Below are 24,842 nucleotides of genomic sequence, written 5' to 3'. Positions count from 1 at the left end.
ATCTATATCTTTTGGAATATTGACACATTTCACAGTAAGATAAAATCCTATAATGCTATGCAGTGAGTCTGGGGAAGCAATAAAGTATCAATTTTAGGGGGAAAAAACATTATGCAAAAGTAGCTTTTATCTGCTTGCACCTTGACAAAAAAATCTAGTTCAGTCCAGCTCCCTAATAACCAGATTTTTGGTTAGGTGGCAGCTGGATGATTGACATGAACAAACCAAGCATGACATTTGTTAATGACGTTTCCTTCAAACATGTCAGAATACTTAAAGTCTCATCCCATTTAATTGAAAACAACATGAATTTTCATGTTTTGTTCTTTAAGAAAGGAGCTCCATTTGTAAACATTTGGAACAATAAAGTCCTCAGTTATTAGAGTTTTCCTTAACTCTCCTCCCTTGCTCAGTTTATCTTCCCTTTCCTCACTCTCTTCCTTTCCCCCTCCCCTCTTTACTTCCTCTCTTACCTCTTTCATTCCCTTCTTTCCTCCTCCTTCACTTCTATCCCTCCTGTTCCTGTTGCTGAAGATTTTTTGTGATAAATCACTCATAACTTCCAATATCCCTCAGTCCATTTGTCTCTTTCAGATTAAGCTGTTGCTGTTGCTTTGTTCCTGATCTGGTATTGGAAGATAACAAAATAAGTTTAGAATAATAATGAACTGTGCATTATACATTGATTTGCTGACAATTTCTTACCATTCCCTAAGCACAGGTTTTTCATGCTTGCAGTTGCGCAATGTATGCTAAGATTCTAGCTGTTTAGCTGTGAAAGCATTTTTAAAGTTGATAGATGGAGGATAAACAGTACTGGGCAACCAGGAGCCATTAAGACCTACAGCAGTTAAGATATCACTTCTTCCAATGGCTGGTTGGAGCATATAACAAATACAGCTTGCTTTCATCCTGGGAGTCCAACTTAATAGATAAATCTTTGTGATAATGCAACAGAAAAAGCAGAGAAGTCCAAAAATCCAATGTGGTTGGTAATTACCACAATTACAAAAAATCTTTATTTCTGGAAATGTGGATTTTGATCATATATATTAGATCATGTATCAAAATCTATGCTGATTATACACCCTAGATAATGTATAAAAATAATAAAACCCAATTATTTCTTTTACTCTCCAAGTTTTTTCTTGTTCTATTCCATTTGTCTTTTGAGAATGTTGTAAAAATGTCAGACATGGAGGTTGGAAACATCATGCTTTGATTATATAAAAACTGCTTTTGTTCCCATTGTAATGAGTAGGAGGTATGTTTTAATACTTCAAGGGAGAATTTAACTGCTCACTTTCCTTATCTGGCACATTTCTAATTCAAGTACACATTATAAAAGAAAATTATCTCCTCTGTTTTCATCAAAACCTGAATGTTTTATTTTATCTTTCTCTTAATGATGATGTCTCATGGTTCGTTTGTTCATAGTAATAGAGTTTTACTCTTCATTGGTAAGGAATTCAGAAGCATTTAGTTCTGTGGGTTAGTAGAATGGTTTCTCTATTAATTTTTTTTTTTTTCAACTTAATTTGAGTATGTATTCAGTTGTTTTAGGCTGGAGATGAAGAGTCTCAGGGAGGACCTTATGGCTCTCTACAACTAACCGAAAGGAGGTTGTAGATAGGTGGGCTAGATCTCTTCTCCGAGATAATAAGGACAAGAGGAAATGGCTTCAAGTTGTGCCAGGGGAGGTTTGTATTGGATATTTGGAAAAAATTATTCACTGAAAGGGTGGTGAAGCATTGGAACAGACTGCCCAAGGAGGTGGTGGAAATACCATCCCTGGAAGTGTTTAAAAATCACATGGACGTGCTGCTTAGAGTCATGGTTTAGAGGTAGACTTGACAGTCCTGGGTTAACAGTTGAACTTGATGATTTTAAAGGTCTTTTCTAACTGAAGTGATTCTATGATTTGTCTTACTGTCACAACCACAAAAGCAATCCATCTGAAGTGATCAGTTTTTAAACTGCCAGTAAAACCAGCTTGCTTCATGATATGTTTGAACTCACCTACCATCCATCTCGTCCAGCCTGTTGAGTAACAGTGCAATAAGAAAAAAATGCAACAAAACATTTTGATAACATTTTACCTTTACAAAAGAATCTGCTCCTCACCAATACTTTACTGTGCACTTTGATTTTGCCAGTAGAATTAAAAAGTAGAAAAATATTGGCACTTATTTTCTTTTGGTCAAAACATATTATCATCAGGAAATATAACAATGTGATTGAATGAGTCAGAAGCAAGAATGAATGTGTGAAAAAATACTGCTGGACAGACTTTTCTTTGCAAAGCCATCTTATTAAGTAGATTGAGGTGGGACGTTTCGCTGTGTGCTTGTGGTTTTTATATATGTAAGCTGGAAATTAAATGCTAAATTTCCAGTTGCACTTTATAATCTTCAAATTAAAACCTTTTTTCTGGTTTTAGCAGAACAAACCATCATGAATTATATGTTATACAATCATGAAAGACTATTACCTTATTTATGAGTATGTATACAAAAACAGCTGGGGCGGGAGGGGAGGGAGATGACCTAGGTATTTCAGTATCATATCATATGGTTCTTCTGCTAATTATGCAAACTAGTAAAGTCATGTGACATTATAAGAGGTGAAAAGTGTTTCAGAGGAAAAGCTGAACCACAGAATAAATGAAAGTTTGGGAAGCTAAGGGATCATCAGTAGAGTGTTTTATATTTTAATTGAATAGGTTGTTAAAAAGTTTAAAGGTGTAAGGCAAATCTAGATAGGGAACATTTTCCTAACTGTAAAATTCAAGAGAGACTAGAAGCAACTTCTGTAGGTGACTGTTTTGATATCATTATGCATAAATTTTTATGGTTCTTTCAGTGCTTGGCTGTGTTTCTCTGCCTATCATTCTTCTGAAAATCAGAGCATTGAAATATAATATCACATTTATGAAGAGAAAAATTATGTTGATTTTTTTTCTGACAGAGACTGCAGAGAGATTTACAGCCCAGCATCCATGAAAGAAAAGTTTAATTCCACAAATATTTGTTTATTGCCATTGAAAGCTGTTTGTGTCTGGGGAAAAAACAAAAACAAAAACAAAAACCCAAACATTTATTAGTAATTTTGGAAGAAACTCGGCCTATTCTAAATATTGTTTCACAGGGAAAATGCCTGGGCACACTAGGAAACTGTAGAGGACTGAGGAAGAAACTGAGTTCTCTGCAAAGACTAAAACAAAGAATGATGAAGTGCTGAAACATTGGTTATACCATAAGCAAGTTCTGAGTTTAATATCATAGTCTATTGGAAGTCACATATTTTGGAGCTGTGAGAGTTAGGACTGAAACAAAGCAAAAGACATGATGGAATATCTCAGAACAATAAGCTATGAGAAAGACAGTGTTGACATGAATGTGTATACAGTGTAACCTCAAAGAAATGAGCAAATCTGACAGCTTTCAGGCAAATTAACGGAGGTATCAAGAGGAAGAAAAGTCACACAAAGACTTCTGCCAGCAAAAATGAAAGTAGTTCTGGAATCAGAGGAAAAGAATCTATAAGAAAACATTAGATCCTTGAAGAAATAAATGATGTGGTCCTTTGGTTTCCTTCAAATCTTATGTAATATAGCTTTTGTTTATGTGCATGTGTGTGCCTGTACTTCAGTGGCAAATTCCATATTTTACTAAATGTTCACAATACATTTCCTGTATTTTGACTTAATAAGCAATACATGATATTATAGACAAAGCAAATCACTACATCTCATACAAGCCTACAACCATGTTTAAACCAGTGACTAAAATAGACTATTGGTATCAGAATAGATGCTCAAAAGAGCAGCAAGCGTACCTGGATAGCATGAAACACTTCAAGAAAACAGCCCAGTCTCCATCAGGGCATCAAGGCAGAACTGTTGCCCCTGAAAGACTTATGCTTGAAGCAGTTCCAGAAGGTATTAAAACATAAACCTGAGAGTGGTTCTAGCTGTTCATTTCCAGACAGTCACAGTAAAGAGGGGCTCATCAAAGTGGAAGTCTCACTAAATACCCACCACGAAGTCATGGTCAACAGTTTCCCTCTCAGTGTGATCCAATCCATAAGCAGCCACTCCTCAAGAGCACAGCTGTCAGGGCAATAAGGCTACTGTGGAAGTACAGTCACTCTAGGCATCCTCTGTACTAATGTTCATCAGGTGATCTCCATAGACTGGAAGAGGCTGTAGGTGACTTGGCACACTCTTCGTAACCTTGTTGGTCTTGGAAAAAGAGTTAGTGCTCCAGCAATTTCAAGGAGACAGCAAAACTACATGATGTTTTGTTTAGGTATGATTATTTTTTTTGTTTATTTTCTTCCCCATTCAAGTAGCAGTAGTTAATAGAGGAAAGTATTCAGCATAAAAATGGAGGGAATAGAGTCATACAAGTAAGAAAAAGAAGCAAATGTTCAAGAAAGATAAAAGGAATGAAATACCACTGGGGATTGCAGGAGACAATAACAGAGCAAGACATAACATATATATAGGGGCTGAAGGAAAATGTAACATTTGAGAAAATATTCTGCACCTACATATTGGACTGTTATAAGGAAAAAGGAGGTAAATCAAAGCATTGTGAACTGAGATTAAAATAAGAAAAAGTTGGCAAAGCTAAAAAGGAAAACACAAAAATGTTACCCTTGTATTTGACTACCCAGCATCTTTACTTACACAGTAGGGGAAAAAAGGTGGTCAATGACTGTATGTTTTCTTAGTCACAGTGAAAGTTTTTTTCTCCATGTAGATGTTCATGAAGTTTTGGGACCCCTTTGTAACATCCTAGGGGAAGATGATGAATGTGACTCTAATACGCCAATGGAATTTGTCATCTAACCTGTCATTCATAGTAATGATGGAGAAAATATTTTAAAAATAGACAAACCGTGCTGGGCTAATGATGTGCTCTCATCTGTTAGCAAAGGCATAGGGACTGTCAATCACTATCCCACTCAGGCAACCAAAAGCAGCAAAAGAAGACCTGCCGCCTTCTGCTACTTACTGTCTAAGCAGAATGCTGGGCTAGAAAGACTGTTGTGTGACTTTGTGGACATGTTTTACTAATAGACAGACGGTGCATTTAACTCTGTAGATATACAATCTATCTGCAATGGATTTGCAATCTATTATATTTGAGCCTGTCCTTTCCAAGATGATTTGATAGTCATGACTATATTAGTCTCCTTGTGTAAGGGTCAAGAAGCTTGCCTTTCCAAGATATCATTTGATATTTCAGACAAATATATGAAGCTCTAGGTAACATCTGCTTTATGTTAAGAATTTTGTGTAATGTGCATAATATGTAGATAACCACTATAATGGTAAAAGAAGTTTCTGGCATCATATTAACTTCATCATTAATAGCAATGCATCACAAAAAATAAAACATGATCACTGAAATGATATGAACATTAAAATGTTATGATCGTCTTTTACTACTTTTCTTCTTTCACTTTTGGTGTTTAAATTTCTTAGTGTTTCCTTCAAATTTGTTTTTCATGTTTCTCAATAAAACCCTTCAAAATGTCAGAATCATGTCTCCCTGTCTCTTTACTGAGATCCCATTAGCCACAGAATCGCAAAATTATTCTGGGGGATAAGACTGTGGGAGATCACCTCATTAACCTCCTGCTTCACCTTTCTAAAACAAGGTCAGCAGCCATATGTCCATCTAGTTTATATCCATCAATGGCCTTACAAATCTTCTAAGTGTGTTAGTCCTTAGGAAACTATTCTTAACTTCCTTTTTTACTGATAATTCAGGATAAATTATAGCAGCTTTCCAACAAAAAATTGCAGTTTCCAAATCTTTTCTTATATTGCTTACAATTTGATGGCTTTTCCTGGATAGCTATAGTTTTTCCTACTGCAATACCTAAATTCATTATGAGTATGAAAATTACAACAGCTCCTGCCAAGTTTAGTAATTCCTCTGAAAGTCCCAGCATGAATCGCAGTCATACAAGGAAATTCAGATATCTTAAAAAAGTCTTCTTTCCTTCGCTTCTTCCCCACTGGCCTTTTTTTTTTTTTTTTTTTTCCCTTCGCTCCAGCTCTTTCCTCCCTATTAGAATTTTTTGCTAGTTATATGGAGTGAAAATATTGATGCCATTGCAGTTAAAAAAACTATAATATGCTCTAATTAGTCATCAGTCATTTCAAAATCCATTTTAAATGAACGGTGAAACCTCAATGTTATTTATTAATGTTCCTCAGACAGAAATTTATTTTGTTCAATGCTCTCAAATAGCTCTGGAGTCATTGTGTGCAAATTTACCCCGTCATCGTTCTATTGTGGGAAAAAAAAGTGATTGGACAATCTGCGGAGAAAGCAAGAAAAGACAATTATTTTCCGTTCCAGTCAGTTACTTTCAAGTGACAGTCCTAATGGAAGTGGGGAATGTATTTGATGCAAGTTTGACTAACAGTGTTGAGCTGGCTCCAAAGTCACTGTTTTACTTACTTGAAGTTAGAACTAAGTCAGCAGTTTGTTGGGCACAAGGTAGGGAGGATTCACATAGGTCAATCATTTGAAGTGTAATAAACAGCAGATACAGTAATTCTGCTTGGCAGTTACACTGCAGGCATCGAGAGTTGCAACCACAAATCAGCAGTGCTTACTCAAATGTTCCATGACTCTTCTTATCACTTTTTCTAAAGGATGTCATCATTCAATGAAATGAATGTGCTGTCACTATTAAAAATATAAAACTAAGGCACAGCTCTAAAAAGTTATTAGCCATTTGAACCTATATCATGCGCCACTCCACTAAGCCAAACCACTTTTATGTTTTTAATGTTTTCATGCAAAATCTTTCTAGCTTTACTTACTTGGCACTTTATTTGTAGAGGACTACACCTGGAAAAAGACATAAACCCCACCTCAAAGTTAAATTGCATTAATAGAAACAGAGCCAAATAATATCATTGGGGGGGGGGGGGGCGGGGGTTTAGGGGAAGAGGGAATTTTTTTTAGGGTCTGCAAAAGTTAAAATATACCAAATCTGATTCTTATTTAAATACCTGCATTTTGATTAGCTCTTTAGCCTGGGTTTTGGAAAGGTTTCAGCATCATATACGTTGTCAGTAAAATGTATAGGAAGTCTTGTAAGTGAGGATCAAGAATTATAAATCTTTGTATCCGTTTTTTAATTAAGGAAACTCAAATTCCATGAAGAAAGGTTGATTTTTATACGAAAGTTTGCTGTGTTGTTTTGGGGAGACTGTCTGTAGGTATATGTAAAAAACTTTAGCTTCTCAGGTGTCTTTTCAGTTTCGGTTGTAACTCTGTTAAGAGTTCTGTTAAGAGCCCTAACCACTGAGGGTTATTCAGCAGAGAGCATCCTGTACTCAACATCCCAGCCTACAAACTTACTCCTATTAAAAAAAAAAGAGAAGGGAAAGAAAAAGAAGAAAAAAAAAAAAAAAGCAACAAAACAAAAACCAACCCAAAACCATCAGGTCTGTAGGAGGCATGAGAAAGAGATGACTGGCGATAAAATTACCAGGCAGAGGTCTATGATCTCATGACATGAACAGTTTATGAGGCAGAAGCAGTGAGATGCTATAGAGTTGTAGCTCAAGCTAATGGAGAGAAAGGAGCACTCAGGAGGCTGATGAAGTAGATTAAAACCCTCTTATTCTGAATATAACAATTCATCCTTCTACAAAGATACTGTTACACAGAAGAGAAGCTGGAGAAAGGCATAATGAATTGAGAAATATGTTTTCAATGGTCTGTAAATTCTTGGGGTTTGTTCTTTAATTGGAAAAAATAGTGTATTTGAAAACTCTATGCCAATCTTGCTCCTTACATCTATCGTGTTCTTTTAAAAAGTGAGCTATGGTAGAAGACTAAACAAATCATACCAATACTGGGGAAAAGAACATTTAAGGTACAGGTAGCTTGAGAAATAAGGGCTACGCTTAAGGGAAAGGCTTTTAGAACAAGTTGGTAGACCTAGGTCCTACTGGCTGAATAGGGCCTCTGGGACTTAGGTCTACCATCTTGCCCTAAAAGTCATCTGGTGATCTAGCAGCTTGTACTGGTACTAGCTTCTGTAAGCCTCTTCACAAGTTTCTTTATGAAGGGTAGAAGTGACCATTAGGGAGGCTGGCTTACCGTTCATGGTTGTGCCCCCATAAGCTAGCCTTGGGACTCAGCAGAGTTTTCTTCATTCCTCCACTACAAATGCTGATCACCAAAACACATGTGAACACAAAAAATGCTCACAGAGAAATGAACAGCACAGACTTCCCTGTTCCTCGTTTGGTTAACCAGGGTAGAAGTTCATGCACATGGACCACTCCATAGCTTTCCTGGACACGTGGTCTATTCAGGGGTGGACCCAAGATGCCAGTTCCTTGAGCTGATGGTCTCATGACTTCTCACCCTTACTTGCCTGTTGTTCCACTGGAAGTTTTCTAGCTATTGCACTTATACAGAGATGTGCACTCACACATGCACTCATGCCCTAGAGGACATACATAAAAATACCCTGGAGCAGAGTTTAACAAGAAGGTAGAAGAGAGATGGCAATCAGACCTGGGGTTTGGGCATACTGTCTGATTCACCTTGATTGCTTTATTTCCTTGCCTTCCACTCTTCCTCTAAACATAATAATAATTTTATAATAAAATAAGCTTTGCAAATTCCGACAACATCCTTAAAGCATAGCTTCATAAACAAACCTCAGATAATAGAGCCATTTCAATAAGAAAACACACAGAAAGTCCTGGAAAAAGAAAAATATCTTTAAAAAGCCCACACACAACAAATCACACTTATTTCTTGTACTTCCTCATACGAACCTTTAGATTAATCCACATTCATGATTTATGTATACAGATCATACGGGGTTGGGTTGTTGGTTTTTTTGTTTGGTTGGGTTTTTTTTTCAGAAAAATGAATGTTTATTTATATTAATTTATATGCAGAATTTTTCCAACAAAACTCTCTTTTGGGTTGTGAGATTCTGTATCAATGAGATTCTGCATCCTCAATCTACATAGCACTCTAACAACATAAGCCCAAGCCATCATTTAGTTCAAATTTGAATAGCTTCAGTCAAATCTTTGTCTTGTTATTTAAAGAAAAATAAAACAAATTTAATGAGGTCTGCTGTGACATCATCTATCAAATAAGAGTAAACTTCGTTAACATGAGACACCTCCAAAGATTTTCCTTGCAAATTACGCATTTTTAAAGCTTTTACTTTATGAAGTATTTCACTAAAGGCATATGAAGTATCAAAAAGTGCTGTCTTGTGAGAAATTAGTGTGGTGAATGCTTATTTATTCAGTCTGAAATATCAACTGAAACCTCTGTTGATTTTAGCATAGATTAAAAAGGATTTTTTAAATATAATGTTGGAAAGGAACATTTACAGGTTCATTTTAAAATAATTATTTTTGATGTATGTGTGTAAAATTATTTTGTAGATAATATCCTCTATAAAATGCTCATGGAGCCTCTTCATTAAAGCAATAGGTAAGAAAGTGCTGGCTGAAATAAGGTAGAAAATTAATAAGAAAATATAGAAAGTCAGAGTCACAGTAAACTTCTAGGAAACTAATCAAAACTCAAGACTATCAAAGTTTTTGTTTGTATATTGTTGCATATTCAATTCTTTCTTAGGTAACTGTATTTATTATTCTTGAATCAAAATGCTACTGTAAAAACTACCTTTGACAAGTCAAATCAAGTGGGTAAAAGAATTATTTTTTGCCAAGTCATGATGGAACAACATCACTCAAAGGGATGGTTAAGGGAAAATGTTAAAGCAAGCCTTCCCAACACATATATGGGCATTAAGTAGAGAAAAAATGCAAGGAGCACCGAAGTCAAATACAAATACATCAGCAACCAACAAAGTACAATTATTAAATCATTGTTATAAATATTATAAGGTAATCCTTGATAAGAAAGTATATTTTCATCTTTTAATGCTAGGAGGGTCCAGATATAGCTTGAGTATTGCCATTGTGTACGGGATGGCTTCCTCTGCTATACATACTTTACAGTTACTCTGCACTCCACACTGATGGAAAAAATTATACTGAACTTCACTAACACAATTTATATTGTTCTAAATATTACCTAGTCAGTCAAAATTTTTTGGTAGTTTAAGTTTTTGATGGTGCTTCAACACTGCTATAACTGAGCATTCAAAATGTTAGAGCAGAGTGATAAAGAAAGATATCTGAATGAGTTTTCTTTGATACATCTAGATCATCTTAAGCTTCAAAAAAGTTAGGTTATTGCAAATATCCTTGCTTTCTTTACAGTTTCAGACTGGCTGTTTCTGGGTTTGAGACAAAAGACCCACTTAAGGATGAAGTGAAACAGGGTTCTAGAAATGTGAAATGTTACAATTTTCTCTGATACTATTAATTCAAAAGTATGAGACACTTAGGATATATGAATATGTTTTAACCAAATGGGCAGGCATTTAAAGTAGGTCTTTCAAAACAGGAAAAAAAACACGTCAATAAAAAATCCTGTATGTGTTAAAGAATAAAGAGCAAGACCTTGAGTACATAAATTTCTTACTAAATGGTGAAGCTATAAACAATTGAAATCACTAGAATCACATTGTCTCATACCAGTTGAGAATCTGAAAAGAAATATGTTCTTTTAACATACTATATTAATAAAGAAACACCATCAATGGAAATGTATAGATTAGTCTTGTGTGGAAAGCAGGACCTTCTGCATCTCCCAGTGACTTTTTTATGACACGATTCTCTTTTCAGGGAAATTAAGGTGTAGCTTAAATTACTTCAGTCAAACAAATTGACGGAAGAAATGTTCAACAATAATTATGGAATAGAAAGACATAAAACTTCTATTCAGGACGTTCATTAGTTTCACAGTTCAGGACTCCAGAAGGTGTTCTGGGGAGACACCATTATAGGCTTTCTGGTATCTTGTCCCTGAATATATCCTACTGACAGCTGTTAGAAATGAGTTCTCAGCCTAGGAAGTCCAACTCTGTATACTTATTTGTTTCTTACCAAGCATATCAACATTTAACGTACTTTAATATTACGGATAATTTCACTGGAGGTTGACATGTCAACTGGCAAAACAGCAGTGGCAATGTTTCTCTCATACATGTTAAAGGAGATAAGAGAACCACAGAATAAAGGGAAAGAAAAAAAAATGCAGTTGCTTAAGAACTAATCAGAATTTGAAAATTGCAAAAAGAAAAGAACAATTGCTTAAAGGGAGAAATAAAAAAAAAATAGTTTTTTTGGCATCATATTAAAATATTTTTTTGGTCTTAACTTTTTAAGGTAAAATTCACCATATTCAAATGAAACAAGAAAATTAATTTGGATGTATATTTTTATCTCAAACCATGAAAGATCATTAAAGTTTCAGTCTTGCCTTCTAGTCTGTAGTCTAGCTGTTAGTCTGAAAGGGCGAGAAATTTCTCAGACATATGTTGAGACTACTAAGACTACTCCTACTCTAGTCTATTCCTGACTTGCCTAAGTATTAATATTCAAATATATTGAACTGTAAGCTTTTATGATCAATCAGACCTTGTACGTGTGCTGAAAGCTTTAAATCTATTCAGATTTCTGCATGATATACAATACATTTTCCATATACCATATTTGAACAAATGTTACAGAGCCTTGTTACTCTCAAGAGGTAGTATTTCACCTTGATATAAAAAACTATGTTTTTCTTTAAAAGCCACCATAATTATGAAAAACAAAAGAAGAACAAATTGCACAACTACTTACCAAATTATATATATAAAAAACAAACAAACAAATAAACAAACCCAAGTAAAATTTAAACCTGGGGACATCCTCCTTCATTACTTATTTACAAGCCTACAGATACTATATACTGGATATATAGTTACTACATACGCTACTATATAGTGAAGTAGGAAGCCAGTGAACATTTCCAGCTTCATAGTATCACTTGAATGGAATTAAAAACTCAGTATGTGTGTAAATAATAATACATTAAACGAAAATGTTTTAAAACTGCAGAAATACCTGAAATTCAATAAGATAACTATTTTTAAAAATACTTTCCTATTACTTGTTTATTTTTGACACTTCATCCATGCCTCAGCTTCTACATTTCTTATACTGCTGATTACCAATAAATCAAGCCTTTTTTCCTCATGGTAAGGAAATATACAGCATAAACATCAAAATTAACTATCCAAATCTATGAAACTGTAGTGGAAATAAGAAAATAAAAGTCGATCTGTTGAAATGCAACTCATCTTACAACATCCAAAACTTTCCACAGAGAACAGATTACATTACATTACAAGTTTTTAACTGTTTCCACAGGGCTGTGATTGTCCTTCTACATATCAACCAGGTATGTAGAAAGATACCTTAGGTATCTTAGGTATGAGGGAGCATTATATACTGATATATCTGTTACCATAGAATCACAGAATGTTTAATTGCAAAGGGCATTTAAAGGTCATCTAGCCCAACCCTCCTGCAATGAGTAGGGATTATATTACATAACATTATATTATACTATATCACATACCAATTAGTGATGAAAGCATTGTTTCTTGCACACATAGGAGAGAGCTACAGTGTTTGCAATGTGCTTGAATAAGGTTGCAGTTGATAACATGAAACTATGTGGTGTCATCCTGAACGGACTAGAATGGTTTGAAACAATGAAAGCACACAATGTCTTCTAGATATATCCAGGTTTTTTTCAACATTTTACCACTATGTACAGCAACTGTTTATTATGTCTGGTAATTTTCTATGTCAGTGTTGACATAGTGACTTACTTGTGCTGAGATCAGGGGTCATTTGGCCTCAACCAAAAATAACTTGTAAAGGACCATTCTTTCAATAGCAGTTGGGACAGCCTATAGCCCTTGTGCTTCTGTAAATCCTTTTGTGATCAGCTGAATCCAGAACATGGGGAAACGTAACTGTGATTTAGAGAAAGCTGGAGATCTCTTGGGGATCTTTTAGGGGTTTCTTAGGATACCTGGTAGCTGCTCTAGCAAATTATAAATCCCTCATTTACTCAAAGCTGTTGCTATACCCTGCCAAAGACATTAAAAGAACTTGTGCACCGCTACAAAATCTAGCTGATTAAGAGTGGGATTTGGGTTCATTAGGTTTTGGGTTCATCCAAATGTGTTCATTGCCATTTTTTTAAAGCTTTCCCAAATTTACCTTCACCTACATCTTAGCTTGTGCAATTGCTTTACTAAGTTTCAAATGTTTTTCTAGTTTGATCATAGCTAAGGTGACTAGTGAAACTAATACGACAGTTTCATGAAGCAGCAGTAGCAGTGCACACAGGTTATTTGACTTTGGCATCTGGCCCTAGAAAGAATTGTATGCATGCCAGCTAGAGTGGTCAGATTTCCTGGCTCCCACATTCAAATTTAAGAATTGAATTCTGATTACAGCCACAAAAGTGTATTATTTTCTGTCTTTCAGGTCATTTATTCAACACTACCACTGTACCAAACACTTGAATATCTCCCAAAAACTGCAGCTAGGATTTAGACAACATTTATTGATTATAATTCATAGCACTCATTTTTTCACTTTGCAAGAAAATGTAATTTGTTGTGAATCCTACCAGCTCTACCTACACAGAAAAACTGAACTTGACTTTCTGGCACAGCTTACTGTTAAGTAGGGGTTTTCTTTCTTTCCTTTCTTTCTTTCTTTCTTTCTTTTCTTTCTTTCTTCCTTTCTTTTCTTCTAAAAGATGTGCATACATATATCATGCATTGCACACCTATCTAATGAATTGAAGAGGTCTGATAATCCTGCCATGTAGTTATCCAAAATCTTTATTCTGTTTCCACAGTATATATTTTGCAGCTTTTATATCAACTTAATGATTCTTAACAAAAAGGAAAACAAGTTGGTTATAAAGTTTCATTTTTTAATAACATTGATTTCATGGTTTGCAAGTATTTTGGTTTGCACATGACAAAGATCTAGGATGGGCAAAAAACTTTGTGGAAGTGATATCCTCATTGAATTGAACATTTGTGACTTATTGTAACTAAAACCAAGTACACTAAAAGCATAACATTAAGAATAGTGTATGTCTTTTTCTTCCTCAGCAGATAGTGATATCCTGAACATAGCAGGTCTGTGCTGACTTATCTGAAAGTGATGGAGAACATAAATCATGATAATAAGTAGATATGGAAGGGAGCTGTTGAACTTCCTAACAATAAAGCATCATTAGGAATAGTGTTGTTATTGCTACCAATATATTTTTTGTTTTTCTTCTACATGCCATCAAGATGAAAAACTGCAGGATTCTAGGGCACCCTATATTCAGGTAGAGTCAATCATGTAGAAGTAGTTGTGCAGTTTATGACTTATAAAAAGGTTCACTTACCATTTAAAAAAAATCATATTGCTTGACCTAAAATGCAATTAAAAATTGTGAAAATCTGGAGTTCAACAATATTAGGTTTTCTGAGTGATGGCAAAAGCTGTTTTCTGGAGTTCTGGGCTATTGGGTTTTTTTGTTTGGTTTTACTTTATTTTATTTTATTTTTCTGTTCCTGATAATTTCAATGCCATGTAAGAAAACACTGTCAAACAAAACAGAACTATTTTTCTTGCAAAATATAGATTCTGATACTCTTCATGTTAAGCAACACTTCCTAGAACTTACAAAAGACTTTTCAAGAGTAACAAGAAACTTGTGTTACACATTCCAGCTATTCCATTCTACTAAAATAAAATAAAATAAAATAAATGTTTTATGTTAAATTACTTTTTTTTTTTTAAATTACAAGTATATCAGCAAAGGAAATCCGTGTTTTCTGAAGACCAAGTCTTTCACTAAATACATAAGAGAAGCTTTGCAAATTTCTGTTACCATGAGAAATACAGCTTTAAACATAAACTAGTTGCAAACACAGTATTGTGATTATTGTAATAAAACCCAAATATTTATTCATAGCTTGTATAACTACCTACTTTCTAGATACCTACAAATTAGATACCAGCACTTCATTGATTTACACAAGATTTAGCTTAACAGAACTGCAAGTGATGCTTAATATTGAACACATTCTAACCATGCAAATGATTAAAGTTTAAATGACAAATAATTAAATGTAAATAGTGTTCAGTTTTAAACAGCATAGTTTAATGTTATTAGAATTGCTATAGTATTTAATTTCCTGAGCATCTTCCAGTCTAAGTAATCACCGTAGATGTGGAGTTACACTTCTGGACAACCCCAAAGGACTTGATTTTCATGACTTGCTTAAGGTGGGGTGGTGGTGGTGGTGGGGTTGGTAGCTGTTACTTAGACTATTTCACTCCAGAGCAAATTATTCCAGACTCTTTACAATCATTTTAGGAAGGTACTGATCCATGATGTGGTACAAAATATCTCATAATGTATATATGTGCTATTTTCATCAGGCAAAAAGCCCTTCATTTTTAATTCTGTTGGAATAAAATCTATAAAATTCCAGAACCGCAAAGAGACAAAAGAAGAAGGAACAGATATGAAGGCTGGAAAACAAATAAAGTGTGTATTTAATTTTTAAAAAATTGGAGCTTCTGATCAAGTTAAACCCAAGAAAATTTAACAAAGCTAGTTCCAGCTCTGTTTTTTCCTTAACAAAATTCCATACTCACCATTTTAGTTAGTCCACTTTCTATTAATTAGAGATGCTATTTACATTTCTATGGTACTGAGCCAGCCTTGTCACATTCCACTGAAGTTCCTTTCTGCCATGGGTTAAAAGAACCAGGATTCTCCAAATCGGTTTAAATTACATGATTCTGTCTATTCACAAAATAAAAACATGCTCATAGGCTTTACCACCACGTACCTGGACTACAAAAAAAAAAATGACAAAAAAGGTCTTCTCAACACTGAATGAAAAGCAAAAACTGATGGTGAGTGAGCTTCTGCTGATGGTGAGTGAGCTTTCCTACATTTAATCTAATGGCATAGAGAGGTGGAAGTCTTGAAAAACACACAGATTAGAAATTATAGGGTTTTCTTAGTTCTGTGATAGAAAATAGAGCAAAATTTGATGCCTAACTGAAAAAAAAAAAAAAAAACCAAAAAATACAAAATTGAGGTAACTATGGCATTTTTTGGATATGTAATAAGAGGCCTAAAAGAAGTTTGACAAGTTGACTAAAGAAAATATTTTATAAGTTAATTTAAGACAGTAAAAATAACAGCACTGGCAAATGAAGGAAAATCCCATTAAAATACACAGCATTGACTGCAATATTCTGCAGTGTTTCTTAGAATCATGTCAGGCCTTGTTAACAAGAATGCAGTATGGCACACTGTTTAGATCAAACTTAACTGGTATCTTGGAATTTAGCATTTTAAAATGTGTAGCAAAATCCAAAAAGACGTCTCTCTACTCAGAGCCAGTACAATAGCCTTTCTGCTGTGTGCAGTCGTTGCGCACAAATTCTGAGGGAGGTAGCCCATGTCATTGCAAGGCTATGGTTAATAAAAGGCAAGCAGGAGAGGTTTCTGAAGACTGGAGGAAAGCAAAAATCACTCTTATCTTCAAGAATGGCAAGAAGGAAAATCCAGGGAACTACAGTCTGGTCAGCCTTGGTTCAGTCTTTGGGAAAGTGATCAAGTAAATAAACCTGGAAAACATTTAAACCTGGAAACCTATTAAAGAAGAAGTAGTAAACGTGGATTTGTGAACAGGAACTCAAGCCTGACCAATCTGATGGCCTTCTGTAAAGAAATGACTGACTTAAGGATAAGTGAATAGCACTGGGTGCTGTTTATCTTGACTTTAGTAAGGCTTTCAGCACTATCTCTTGTAACATCATCATAGACAAATTGATTAAATACAGATTACAAAAGTAAGAGACAAAGTGGACTAAAAACTAATTAAAATGCTGTGATCAATTGCATGAAGTCCAGGTGGAGGTCTGTCAATAGTGGTGCACCAAGTGGTTGATATTGAGTCCAGCATTGCTTAAGACAATCAGGAATGACCTGGAAAATGTGACAGAAGTGTACCCTTAGTAAGTCTGCATATGATATAAAACCAAGAGGACTGGCTGATAGACTGTGTAGTTGAGCTGTTATTCAGAAGGACCTCAATAAGTTACAGAAATCGACCAACCAGGAACCTCATCAAGTTTTACAGCACAAAATGCAAAGTCTTGTCCATGGTGATTAATGCTGCCATGCATCAGTACATCCTGGGGACCCACTGAAACAGATTTGCCTCATTGTTCTGGTGGACAAGAAGTTGAACATGAGGCAGCAACATGCAAGCCAACAACACCTGTGGCTGCATTAGGCAAAAGACTGTCAGCAAGTCAAGGGAGGTGATTCTTCCCCTCTGCTCAGCTCTGGTGAGACACGTTTGGAGTGCTGGATCCCATTCTGTCTCCTCAGTACAAAACAGACACCGGAGCAAGTCCAGCAAAGAGCCTCGAAGATGATGGACTGGAGCATGTGGCATACAGGGAATGGTCAAGAGGTCTGGGGTTGTTCAGCCTGCAGGAGAGAAGGCTCAGGGGAATCTGATCAATGCATATAAATACCTGATGGTGGGGAGTAAAGCAGAAGGACCAGACTGCTCTCAGTGGTGCCCAGTGAGAGGACAAGAGACAAAGGGCACAAACTGAAACACCAGAAATTAGATTTAAACATAAGAAAATAATTCTTGCTGTGAGGGTTGTCAAAGACTGGAAAAGGTTACCCAGAGAGGCTCTGGAGTCTCTGCTTTTGGAAATATTCAAAACCTAACATGATGTGGCCCTAAGCAACCAAACCTAGGTGAACCCTGATTTGAGCATAGGGAGCTGGACTGGATAATCACCAGAGGTCCCTCAGCTATTGTTATTCTCTTTTGCCTGCTCCAGTCCCTTGAGCTATTTGGTCAGCAGTTATGGGGAGATGCAATGTCTCTCGTATTCTGAATTACAGTCAGAAGCAGGAATTTATTTCTTTAATTATTTTAAAAGTAAAAAATAATTCAATAAAAGGCCCAAAAGTACATTACAGATTATCCCAAGGATTGTGCTAATGTATTGTGCTACATACCTTCAGAATTTTACAGGTTAAGAATTCTCTTTACAGCAATGTATTGCCTGAAACCAGAAATGTAAATTAAGAAATGGAAAACTTGTCACTGTTTCAATTCAGCCCTTGCAGAAGTCTATTTGGAATACACAATTTGTTTGAATTGACCACAACTTGAATTGCTATGCTTGATATTTCTTTTGTATGCAAAAAGGACCTTTTCATAATGAAACTCTGATAAATCTTATTTTGGAAACACAGTAGATGATGGCAAATATTCCACTTTAGATATTTGAAGAAATGAATAGAAATCATGAAAATCACTGGACCTTAACATTATGAAAAAAGAAGCCTAAAGCTATTTTAAAACTGCAGAGATGTGGAGTTTAAATCCATTGATCAATAGAACAATGATTTTGTTATAGTAAGAGGAAAAAATGTTTACATTGTGTTGAATACTTTAATATTTCATTTGTCTATTTCGCCTTTACAGAAATTGATATAATACATTCCTACATCCCCAGATGACTTTAAAACTGTTTGATAGTTTCTCAGGAATATGTACCTGAAATCTGACACATACCAATGGATCCATTTTGTCAGGTTTGCATATAACCTGAAAAAAGAAGAAGAAAAAAATGTCTTTAGAGGAAGAAAACATACTGTTCTTTTATAGGCTCCATGGCTGCCTTTCAAACATCCCCTAAGGATAAACAAATTTTCTGGATCTATTTCATTTTCCCAAACAAAGAAACAGAGAAAAGGTCTTGCTATTCAAAGCATTAAGTTTCCTGTCTAAATGGTAGCATCAAAAACCTATGTTCGCTCAAAGATAGATGCCTTTCATGAAGAAACATACCCCAGGAATGATGACGTTAATCCCAGAGCATATGACTTGTACATGCCCTTTTGCATGGCTCAAGAATGGCACTAAAAACTTGATTTTTCCTGTGATACCATGATTTTCTCTCATTTAAACTTGTTTTGTGTTCTAATCAGCTGTCAGTCATGATTACATACAGTGAAGTAATTTTTAAATTACAGAATAAAAATCATCACAATGGGATATATGTGAATATTACCACTGATTTTCAAGGTTGGTAGGAATCTGCTTTACAAGTCTTGCTCTTTAAAATACTTTTGGGGCCCTGAGTTTACCAGTAGCTCCGCAACCACACCCCCCTTCCCAGCGTTTTAGCTCCCTATGTCCAAAGTCCCCTCTACTGTATTGCAGTTTTGTAACCATGGACCAAAATGCCGTGGCAACAACGAAGTTGTGAGAAAGAGCTGCAGGGAGCCTTATCAGGAGCTTCCCTCCCTAACTGGAGAGCTGCTGTTTGAGCTCTGTCCTCTAGCCCTTGCCTGAGCCATGCTGTAGGTGCACCACACCTGGCCTCTCCTGCTGGGACTCACCTTCCCTGGCTAGCCTGACTTCCCAGCTTGTCACTAGGGTTTTGTCTTCATATGGGTAATTATTCTTGTCGGAGCAGCACATGGTCTATGAAATGTATTTATATCAACCCTGTTTATCATGCCTAGATTTTTAACCATTGTCTGAGCTGAGCTAATAAAAAATGAGACTTCAAATGTTGCCCAGGTTGCCTTTTTACTTTGTGGTTGAAATTCAGAATAAATTATTAGAATGTCAAGGATTTTACAATGTTCTCTTTAAACAGGTTTTTAGAATAACCTTGATACTGTATATATATTTTAAACTGATATTTTCCAGGCATTCTTTCACGCTCTAAAATACTGTCCTTTAGAAAGTTACTTTACCAATAACAGGCTCATAAAAGCATGAACACAATAATTCATTTAACCTTACTACCTGCAGCCTTTCCTTTTAAAAACATTTTCCCTCCTCTTCCCTTCCATTTCCTTCCCTTGGTACTGTGTTCTTTGGCATAGTCTGCAAATCCCTATACAAGTGATGTTTTGATTGCTGTGACTGCAGCATTATCAAAACCTGGGGGTTTAAAGGTTCACAGCTAGATATTAAACTGTTTTACTACTGCTTTGGGTTGTTTGTTTGTTGGGGTTTTTTTCACAGAAGAAAAGAGGACTAGCTTAGGCAAGGAGCCTAAGACTAAAAGCTTGAAGTTTAATGAGATCAATCTGTCATTAGTTCCCAAGAAATGAAAAAGCATCTGAATCCATGAAGCTGTGAATTGGGCATAAACCCTCTGTGAAATAACAAAACAAGTACTGTGGAAGTTTAAGATGTTGCCATTGCTGGGGTTCTGCATGTCTTCCTCTGAAACATCCAGCACTGGTATACACTGGTGTAAAAAAATAAACAACAACATAGAATAAATAAAGACTGCACCACACCTGCACTTTCTTTGTCTGAATGAACTGGGTTTAGTGATTGAATCTGCAACACGTTTAAACATTTCAGAATAGGAAGAGAAAGTAGCTCAAATGTGAATCGAGATTATATACCAGAAACTACAGCAGTGTGATCTGAGATGGCTCTGTAAACACCCTGGGCAATTACAGCTTAGGGGATGTCTTTAAGGTAGCCCTCCTTAGCATGTTTATGAGAGTTGTGGCCTATGCTCATAGATCTGTGTAGACTGTTGGGCCATACATTGAAAAGTCTTAAAAAATTGGGGAGGGAGTGTTTGTGTTACTGTCTGGTGAAGCACAAACATGAAAAGGTGTGGCGGAAATAGTTTCTTAGTGAATGTGTGTAGTTCTTACTAAAAATTATTAGAATGTTGTGTTAGTATTTGGTATTGTCTCATTGCTAGTATTTATCTAAATAGAATTTGAAGGGTTAGTTTTTGTTTTATTACCAAAGAGAAAAGCTGCACACAGCTATCTTCAAAGCAGTTCGATTTCATTATCAGTAAAGCTGTAATTACACTGGCTCATTTAACCCTACATAGTTAGACTATTAGCTTCGAAAACTATTTTGGCTTGCTTTGTTTTGTTTGTGTTTTTTTAAAAAAAAAAACCAAAACTTGAGAAAAGGGAAACATTTTTTCCCTACTCAATGGAAAAGAAAAAAACATTATATGTCTCAATAGACTTCATGCTCATCTCAAGAGAAATGTGTAAATACCAAAGCAAAATGTATTGTTTCAGTTATCCTACAAAACCTCAGCCTAAAAGTCTTGTAGTGAAGCCTCGTGGCAGATTGTATGTCATAGATCACAAACCATTTTAATTAGATTGATTCAATACCTATTTACAAAATTCGATAGCAAAATGGCTATTGGTTACAGTAATGAAAAATTGTGCCCTGAACTGTTTGTAATTGAAGTATTTTTTAATGGAAATTATGAACATGATCCTAATTTTTCATGGAGCTCTTGTAAAAATATTTTTTATCTGTAGGGTCACAGTTCTTTCGGTGTATGTGTGTGTGTGCTGTGTTCATGATTTGAATTAATCACTGAATTGATGTTAGTGCTGTCACTTCTCCTAAATGATTCAAAATTGTTCAGCTGTGTGGCTGACTTTAGGACTTTTGTACTTTTTATAGTTGGAAACTTGCAAGTAATCTCTTTAAAGACATGAACACTTGCGAACACCAGCATCATCAAGCAAGAATTCTTTTGAAGCCTAACCACAAAATGTTACGAAAATACTATTTTCTCCTTGATGTCATGTTAAATACTCCCTTGTTAAAAAGTATAGACCTAATCTCAGCTGAGCCATGGCTTTGATCTGAGACCTGGTTTTGTTCAAGTGACTCAAAGTCTGCTAGAAAACCGACAAACAACATCAAAACTTTTTACCCCTAAACGTAAAAATTGCTCTTGTAAGGGAGCTATATACTAGGCAGCTTCCTGAGCATTGATCTATGATAAGCTCAGATCGAAAGACAGCCTTTAGAGGAATAGCAGTAGTATCTTTTTTCTTTGTGGAAAAGGCTCATTGATATAAGTCAGTCAAGTGTAAGTGACTTTTTCTAACTGAACTAATTTTAGTGTATCCTCCAAAAAAGAAGTTATGCAATAATCTGAAATTCTGAAAGGTAAATTTGCACCACTATTTCTAGAATAATGTTGATAACATTTCAATTTTATAAGGTTTTAATTTTTCAGTCATATTTAAAAAAAAGAGCATAATACAGCATAGTAATATCTTGGCAAATATAAGAGTTTACTTTATATAGTATGCAAATCAGTGAAGCTCACAACTGAGCTAAAGGAAAATATAGAAAAACATTTCATTTTTCACAGTCATTTTGATTCCTGTTTCTTTCCATAGATAATTTTTCTTTTAATTATTATGTTATCTTAATTTTACTAAAACCTAAAATAACATATACATACCAGATCACATTATTTCTGTGTTTCCCCATGTGCTTCTGCCCAGTTCACAGGGAGAAAGACTTAGAGAGGTGGTATTAAAAGACACTCTAGCATGAGTGTTCCAGGTAATCTGTGAAACATTTGTCTGTTTTTATTTAATAATGATCTTATTTCTTTGTGCGTTTCAATCACCAAAGCTTCTTAGTCTTTGCTAAACAGCAGATTTCTACAAACTAGTATAATTCCATTAAAATCAGTAGAGCTGTTCCTAATTTACATTTCTTGAGATCAAATCTAATTGCCATTGATGTTGAAAGTAACACCTTGCATTTGTATATTGTGCTTTACTTGCAGATCTCATACTGCTTACAAATGAGATATCTTCATAATCATTTTACAGATAAAGTAATTCAAACACAAGAGTAATTCAAACACAAACATAAAAGTAGTGTAAGAGTGGAACAGAAACATTCACTTACTCTCTTTCAGTGCACAAGAAAAAATGTCCTTCCATATTCTGGAATAATAAATAAAATATTGTTTCATATTATGACTAGTTAGCTTGTACAACTCATTTGAACAGCATATAACTGAAGAATAGAATTGGTCTGGTTTCTAAACAGGAATTCAAGTTTATATATATAAAATAGTAATCAGAACTAAGAAACATTTAAACAACAATCAAGAGTGTTGGAAAGGATAAATAGAAACTGAATGAGTTTACTTGAGATCAAAAAGAAATTTTACTTAGCTGAAGAATATATTGTTAATTCACCCTGCCCTTTTCTTCCCAGCATGGTATGAAAACCATCTCATAGCTGCCTGAACAAAACAAATACAGTCATTCATCCTACCGATGACCCTTCTCTAGGCTAACATGTAAAAGCAAGTTCTGATCATAGGAGCTGACAAAATGCGGTTTCCTTGAAGGCTAAATAAGTTGTGCAGAGCAGTTTTGAATCTTCAGAGTAAATCTCTTTGGGGATTTTCCCCAGTAAATTCGGCACTCACTATATGCCAAGTGTATGTAGGTACTGATGTAACCTATCACTTCAAGCACTTACATTCACAATTTTGTACCAAAAATATTTTTTAACACTACCGTTCCATTTCTGTCAATCTACTACAGTGCTAAATCTGCATGACACCCAAATTTTCTTCAACAAAAAAGTCTTTACAGTCTGTACCCTGTCTCTCAAATCTTTCTCAATGCTGTGGTGTAACTCAGCAGTGTAGAGGCTCAGAAACTACATTCTCACATCTCTGGTTCTTCTCTTACCAGTGTTTCCAAGTTTTTGTGCTTGTGCATCCAAACACATGCGTACAGTGTACCACATCCAGAAATAAAGGCACGTTAGGGTTTGTTAATCACACCAGGGGTTCTCTACAGCTAAGGAAACATCCACATTTATAATTACTCACTTCCAACAGGAATGTGAACATTGGTTTCACAGTAAATATACTACCCTTGAAGAAAACTTCGTACATGGTCCCAAAGATCAAATTTCTGCATTGTTGTCTCTGTCTTGTATTTGAACTAGCCTCAGAAATTTCATTAATCTGGTCTCACTAGAAAGTCAAGAGAGGTGACTTGCAACTACAGTCCTTCCACATGCTCTAGTTTACCTTTTAAGGCAAGCTAATAGCAGATGATCCCCTCACCCAGACTGCCTGGGCAATAATAATTTCTTTAATTTAATTGGAGCACAGGCTACCACAGAAGCATTAGATTGTTCCAATAACAGGAATGTCCTTAACATGCCTAAAAAAATACAAAAATTACAGAGAGAGGACCTGTTCTCTCCTTATTCCTCTTATTTACTTGCTCTGATATTGGCTTGTCAATATCTCCAGCACAATTCCCAGACTGTCCAGGTTTGTCAAGTGACTTAATTGCATCTGATAACACAATAACATGAGCCAGCTGTGACTCACCTTGCATCATCATGATCTAGCTCTTTACAGACAATTTTGAGAAGGTATCGTTGGTGCCTGAAATTTGCTTGAACAAGGGCTGAAAGAAAAATAACATGGAGCATACAAGTGATTTCCTAAAAAGAAGTCTCAGTTAGTCATCTGATCAACATTTTGCCTATGGTAACACTTAGGTTTTTCCTACAATTGCTTGTAGGTATTGCTAACAAATCCCTGAAATTCAGTGTGTTGCCAGCTTGAAGTAAAAGGATTTGACTGCTCTAATGAGTTTGATAGGTTCATTTTTTCATTGCACTTACAGGTATTTTACCCCAATTGCTGCTATAAAGAAGATGCTATACATATAGAAATTGTTTTTCTCCCACTCAAAAAAGTAATAACACACTTCAGCAGGCAAATTGAAACATGAACAGAAAGATCTCATGGTTGATTGAAAATATCTGAACTTTGATCTCTTGGATTCTATACATAGATATATACTTTCCTTATGACATTTTGCTTTGTCTTCCATCCATAGTATCTCTAATTTTTTTATAATAATACAGCATTAGTAGGTAAACCATATCATGATCTTGATGTGGGTATTAAT

The sequence above is a fragment of the Falco cherrug genome, chromosome 6, assembly GCF_023634085.1.
Source record: "Falco cherrug isolate bFalChe1 chromosome 6, bFalChe1.pri, whole genome shotgun sequence".
NCBI lineage: Eukaryota > Metazoa > Chordata > Aves > Falconiformes > Falconidae > Falco > Falco cherrug.
Note: the sequence above shows the minus strand (reverse complement) of the source record.